Source organism: Diabrotica virgifera, chromosome 6 (genome assembly GCF_917563875.1).
Source record: "Diabrotica virgifera virgifera chromosome 6, PGI_DIABVI_V3a".
In the NCBI taxonomy this organism is placed as follows: Eukaryota; Metazoa; Arthropoda; class Insecta; order Coleoptera; family Chrysomelidae; genus Diabrotica; species Diabrotica virgifera.
Genome location: NC_065448.1, coordinates 2,575,560 through 2,583,053, shown reverse-complemented (window position 1 = coordinate 2,583,053; position 7,494 = coordinate 2,575,560).

Genomic DNA, 7,494 nt, shown 5'->3' with positions numbered 1-7,494 from the left:
TTGTAAATTGTTCAACTTGCTAACCACTCTTGAGTACCTACTCTTATGTGAAGAAACCCACTCAGGTCATTGTAAAAGATAAGTATTCATTATTTAAGACATTCGCAAAGTGACAATGAACACAAATCTTAAAATATGGATAATCCGAGCTGGTTTGAGAGCGACGACAATTTAAAACAAATACTTAAAAATGTTGAAACAACACTTCGTGAGAGCTATAAGATAGCAGCCTAAAATGTAATGACATTAAATGACAAACATTTGAATATTTGTACTGAATGTCCCAGAGAAATTTTTCAGCTTTCATTTTAAGAAAGGGTAAATAACCACTTGCCGGATTACTTTTTTATTTTTTAAAATAAATGTACAAATCACATTTAATAAAAAATATACATTTATAAATTCAATTGGTCATTTATCGTTATTTTTAAATTTTTAGAAAAACAAATGAAAGTACCACGCTTTCAGGAACGGAAGATATTGCTAAGTTTTCAGCGGGCTTCAATCTCAAAATCTGGCGGACTTCGTGCTTCTTCCAGATCTTCCACCACCACTCACCCTTGGCATAGTCCGTGCGAGAACATTCAATAGGGAACTTGCATAAAATTTTAAATTCGAAAAAAATGGTGTAAATCACAACAGAACATAATTTAGAACCTGTATCAAAGATAAAAAAGTTTTTTGTGTCTTTCGTTTGGCCCCTAAAGACGACTAAAAATTCAACTTATACCAGCTACCCCAAAACGCGTCGTGGCGTCACGGGGTTGTATGTTTACATTCTACACCAATTGTATATACAGGGTGTAACAAAAATACAGGTCATAAATTTAATCACATATTCTGGGACCAAAAATAATTCGATTAAACTTAACTTACCTTAGTACAAATGTGCACATAAAAAAAGTTACAGCCCTTTTAAGTTACAAAATGAAAATCGATTTTTTCGAATGAATCGAAAATTATTGGAGATTTTTTATTAAAAATGGACATGTGGCATTCTTATGGCAGTAGCATCTTAAGAAAAAAATAGTGAAATTTGGACACCCCATAAAAATTTTATGGGGGTTTTGTTCCTTTAAACCCCCCAAACTTTTGTTTACGTTCCAATTAAATTATTATTGTAGTACCATTAGTTAAAAACAATGTTTTTAAAACTTTTTGCTTCTTAGTACTTTTTCGAAAAATCAGTTTTTATCGAGATATTTCGAATATTATTGTCAAATCCACCACATATTTGTATATAGTTAAGTACGATTATGGAGACTTAGTAATAATATGAACATTTATTTATGATTTACATTTTTAGGGCTATTTTGAACCATATTAAAAAAGAAGTCACATCTCGATAAAATGTGCCTTTTCGAAAAAATACAAAGGCAAAAAAGTTTTAAAAACACTGTGTTTAACTAATGGTACCGCAGTAATATTTGAATTGGAACGTACACAAACATTTAGGTGGTTTAAAAGAACAAAACCCCCATAAAATTTTTATGTAAACATATTGAAAAATAAGCCTCAACTCGATAAAAAAACTGCCTTATCGAAAAAATACTAAGAGGCAAAAAAGTTTTAATAATATTGAATTTAACTAATGGTAGCATAATAATAATTTAATTGAGACGTACACAAAAGTTTGGGGAGGTTTAAGGGAACAAAATCCCCATAAAATTTTTATGGGGTGCAAAAATTTCATTCTAATTTTTCTTTAAGATGTTCCTGCCATAAGATTGCCACATGTCTATTTTCAATAAAAAATCTCCAATAGTTTTCGATATATTCGAAAATATCGATTTTCATTTTGTAACTTCAAAGGGCTGTAACTTTTTTTATGTGCATATTTGTACAAAGGTAAGTTAGGTTCATTCGAACTATTTTTGGTCCCAGAATATGTGATTTAATATATGACCTGTATTTTTGTTACACCCTGTATAATTTTAAATTAGACATTTTAAACGTCAGTAAAAAATACAGTTATATATGTGACGTTAAAAGTGTTTTTGAACGTTTGAGCTATTCATAGAAAATTTGTACTTTTACAAAATGGTTTTATTTTCACCTTCTTTCCCTTCCTTTAAAAACTGTATCAAACTCCAATCTTAACAAACTGGTATATATTATTACAACGACATACGATGAATGTCATTAGAATATAAATATTTTTCCTTTATTCCCCGACGACGAGCTGGGCAAATACCCAAGTAGGTGGAGACCAATAAACTAAAGAAGAAGAAGAAGAATATACGTAAATATAACCATAAACGGAACCACATAGTTAAACTCTGTGACGTCACGGGTCGTTTGAACTATTTTAAAATAAAGAAAACTTTAAATTTGTACTTCTAAGTTATTATGAGTTTATGAAGCGTGAAATTTTGGAAATCTCATTTTTATACAAAACTGAACATTATTATGTAATAAAAAAAAGTGCAAGTTCCCTATTTAAAGTGCTAATACTTATCAATTGCCTCATAAAATATAGGAATTCATTGATAATCTGCGAAAATTTCAGCTCTGAATACTGATAGTGAATAAAATGTCATTAAAAGGGCGCAAAGAAGAGGATTTAGAGCTAGCGTGGCAAAATACGCGTAGTTTGGTGGTAGAAAAGTTTAAAACAGAGTGAAAGGACAATAACTATTTGTTTAAAAATTGAGAATTGTATAGAGACAAGGGTGTACATTTAGTAGCACGGTCTAAGTTTAGATATTCATTGATGATTTTTTTGTTATTATTAGAGAGATTGGAGTTTCTGTTAAATCTTCTTTTAAGTTATTCAAACCCTTTCTTTACTACATTTAATGAATTACCTAGTTTAAGATGTAGGAAGGGGATTTCAACGGTAAATCAACTTGAAAGTGACCATTTTTCAAAATTGTATGACAAGTTTTGAATTTAACACTCAAAAAAATTTAGTTCGTAATATTGATTAACAGTGATTATTGAATAGTATTTCGTTCTCACAACAATTTAATTTGTTGTTTCAACGAACTTTTAGACATTGACGAATGTACTTGGTTATTGTCACAATGATTGAATAATAATTGTGAGAATAACTAGAGTACATTAATCAATAACACTCAATTTATTCAGCCAATAACTTAGTTTCGTATATTTAATAAATAATGTTAATTGTGGCAGCAATTCACGTTCTTGATTTTGTAGATGACAAGCAATTACCTTGGTTTATCGTGACAACGTACAGATTTCATTAAAACAATGTACAAATGTTGTTAATATAGAGTAATATATGATTATTGAATAGATGTACACTGATTGTTGTGCCAACGAATGCATTAATTAATCTACTACTGCCTTTAATTCCCACAATCAATGCGTTAATTGTGACAATAATCGTGGTTGTTGAGACAATAAATGTTTTGCTTGACCATTTGAAATGTAACGGCTTTTCCTTGAAAGTGCCGAATAATAATTGCATTTTGTTTCCAAGTGTAGTCCGTAGTAGAAGGAAGATAAGGATAAGATATTACTTATTTTTTATATTTGAATAAAAGTAAGTTTTTTCTGATAAGGTAAATACGGGAGAACATTCTAATTAAAAATAAACTTGTCAGTGTCTTAGGTTTGTAAGTGTTTACTTTTAATATTGTCTTGTGATGTTATTTATAAGATGAACTGAAAATGAATTTTCGAATCCTGAATGAAAAAAAAATAATTAGTATTTTTGAAAATTTAAACGCAGAATAAAATATTACAGTATTATCGAGGGTCTGACGTCCCTGAGAACTTCTATAATGATTATTTTAATAAGTCACACGGGTGAAAAATAGAAAATTTAGTATGATTTTTTTATTTCAAATATACTATTCAAAAGAAACTTTTTGTTTATTCTAAGGGACTTTCAGCCCTCAGTAATAATGTAGTCTTTTATTCTGCGGTTAAATTTTTTAAAAATACTTATTAGTTTTCTCAGGATTCCAAAAAAATGAATGCGCTTAAAAATAATTCGATCGAAATTTTGCCCCTGCGCTCTCAAAAATGATTAAAGTGTTATACATTTTTGAAATCACCATTTCAAACACTTTTAAATGAGCTGTCACATGATGTACTTTCCCATTAAAAAAAATCAAAGTTACGCCTGTCACCTGAAGAGGGATCGTGTAAAGTTCGAAACATTGATGTTATAATATACTTTGATAATTTTAAAAATCGACCTGTCTGAGCGTTTTGCTTATGTACTAAAAATAAATAAGTTAATAAGGGGGGAGTGTAACACTTATTCCAGTGCACTGTATAAGCGATATAACGTAGGAAAAATGAAAGAATACCCATGAACGAACATATAAAACACGCTGTATTTTCCTGTCACCGTGTCACACAAAAAATTGGCCAGCGCAAGTACATGTAATAATTTTTGTTACATGTACTTGCACTGGACAATTTTCTTTGTGACACGATGACAGGAAAATACAGCGTGTTTTATATGTTCGTTCATGGGTATTCTTTAATTTTTCCGACAATAATTATGAGAAATCACACAGTGTAAAGTCCTAAAGGTTAAGGACAAAAAAGGGGATTTAAAAAATGATTATTAATCAATATCATACATTGGGCTAATGCATTCAGTAATAATTATTAATATAAAATACGTTCATAGTAGGAATGAACGAAACTGATTGTAAGAATGAATAGAATTGCTTGTAAGAATAACCGCATTTATTGTGGGAATGAACGGAATTAATTGTAAGAATAAACGGAAATAATTGTAGAAATAAACGAAATACGTTAGGAGAAATAACACTGTTATTGGCACAACGAATGGTCTTCGTCGGTCAATTAACGACGTTGTTGTTTCAATAAATAGTGTTCGTTGACTCAATGCACTGAGTTCGTAATATCAATAAAATGATATTATGGTATACATAATGAATGTTCGTCCATTCAATAAACGTAATACATTGGCTCAACTAACGAAAATAATGAATTGATGAACATCGCTTTGTTGTTCCAATAAAACCAAGAATTGGACAAATTTTAAGAATTGCGTTTGTTGTCTGAATTAACATTTTTATTGATATTACGTTACGTACCTTTTTCGTTGAGTGAAGTTCAGCCATTTGATCCTCATTGGACAGTTTTCTAGTTCTAAATCGTTCTTCATTTTTCCATAACTTAGAGAGGTGCATATTAAGACGAGAATCATGGGGAAGAATTTAGGTTATTTGAACCGAAAGAGTTAAATTTTCTTTCGAGTGGAAATTAATGGGAAAGTTTCCTACTAGAATCCATCTAAATATGGTGCTAAAAAGTGGTACTGGTGCTAAAAACTGGTAGAGTTACTCCTAATTTAAAGTGACACCAAACTAAATAAATAACGTCTGAAGTGGTGAACAATGTCTCTAGGAAGGAGGTGGTTTCTCTTCAAGCTATTAAGAAATATATCGCTGCAAATTACAAAGTAGATGCGGAAAAAATTACACCGTTCGTCAAAAAAAGAATGTGTGTGTACTTTGTACGCACGTAAGAAGTTATATGTACTTCTATTATATGATTTCTTAAAAATTAATATACTTTAAACAGTTTGTTTTAATTTTTTTAAACACAAAACTAATTTTGTGCGTACCGCTTTCAGAAAAATAAAAAATAAGTATAGGATTGCTCCAGACTCGAACTCAAGACCTCTCGATCTCTGGCCGAATGCTATACTAAATACGCTACGAGGACAGTGTCTGTATCGGTTCGGACGTACCTAATGATAATTCACGGTAACAAACAGACAAGGTGAATAAATATACAATAAAATGTTTTAATAATACTCATCTTACTCCTGAGGAAGACAAATCCAAAGACACAAAAATTATAATAAATATATTGACTAAAAACACTAATATATTCTTTTCACACCTTTTCTTGCACTGATATATTTATACATAACTTGAATGATTCAGCAACTAAACGCCATACTGTCTGTGTGCGCATGCGCGCAGTATTATGAAATTTTACTCTCAATCGCGCCTAAAGAAGTATAACTTCAAAAATATTTAAAAGCTGCAGTTGCTACTGGATCATTGGTGCAAACAAAGGGAAACGGAACGCCAGGATGTTCAAGTTAGCGTCTACCTCATCATCATCATTCTTATCTGCAAAACCTAGTTCAGGAAAAAATCAACAGGAACAACAACCAAACCGAAATAAACTGCCACCACTGACAAATGTTCTGGTACCGGCGAAAAGGCAAAATATGCAAAGAAAGTGACTAAGAATAAAAAGTCGCATCAAATACAGAGAAAAAGCAGGCCATGGCGAAGAAAGTTGAGAAGTCAGAACTAAAAATTGCGTTATCTTCATCCACAGTTCCTGCAAAGGCCAAAGTAAAAACACCAACCAAGACAAATAAATCAAATAAAGACAGTCCTGCGCTAAAAAAACAAAGGCACCTAAGCCAAAGAACGCCAACGTTGCCGCAAGTTCACCAAAAGGTAGAAAAGCTGCTCCTCCTAAAAATAAGAAGAAGTAATTGGACTAATGTCTTCAAATTCTTAAACAACAAAAAGAACAGTAAACAATAATATTTACGAAGTGCTGGAAGAACAGTGCGGATTTCTATTCAGAGGAGAAACCCTGAACAACGTTACATATCAGGATGATACAGCAACCATGGTTATAACAAATTAAAGACCATCATCGAAGAATTTTAATTTCTTATAGACCGAGTCACTAGAGAATACCCTAGTAACGAACTGAGTATACACAACCAAAGATAAATAGGTGGAAGATAAAGATCAAAGACTTCTGAAGTAGACAGATCTTACAGGCGATCTGTTTTTTAATATAGATCAAATCCACAAGCTTATGTACATATGCTTTAATCTTTAAGAAGAACAATTGATCTTAATTTATTGAAGACTGGGACAAACTGTAAATATATCTTTTTTCGTAGCGACATAATTTATTCCTGGAAATAATATCAAGATCGTCTTTGAATCTTGAAGGAGCCAACAGTCTCAGTCGAAATATTCATTCTTTCTATCGGGCCATTGGGAGCGGTTGAAAATTTGGCCCGATGCGATGGATTAGTTAGTACAGAGACGTATCAACGTTTAATTACAGTCTTCACAAAAACAAAATCAAAGTTTTTATCAAAAGGGTATTGAAACTGCTTTATTGTTGCAATTTTATTCCTTTTAGGATGAAACCACAAATGATTGTAATGCAAATTCATTTTTAACTAACTAATGCGTTTCGATTTCCACTCCAGAAATGGTTTTTGAAAAAAATATATTCAATACAGATATTTTGTATAGTTTCTTCTTCTTCTTCTGTTATATAGGCAGTACTGCCTGTTTTTCTTCAACGGTACCTTTTATTCTGCCCTTAAGTTGTCATCCAATCTTTTCCTTGGGCGTCCTATACTTCTCCTGCCTAACGGTGACTTGTCCCTGGCTATTCTTACTATCCTTGATTCAGACATCCTGCTTATGTGCTCATTCCACTCTTCTTTTCTGTTCTTTACCCAGGTATTTATATTGTCTATTC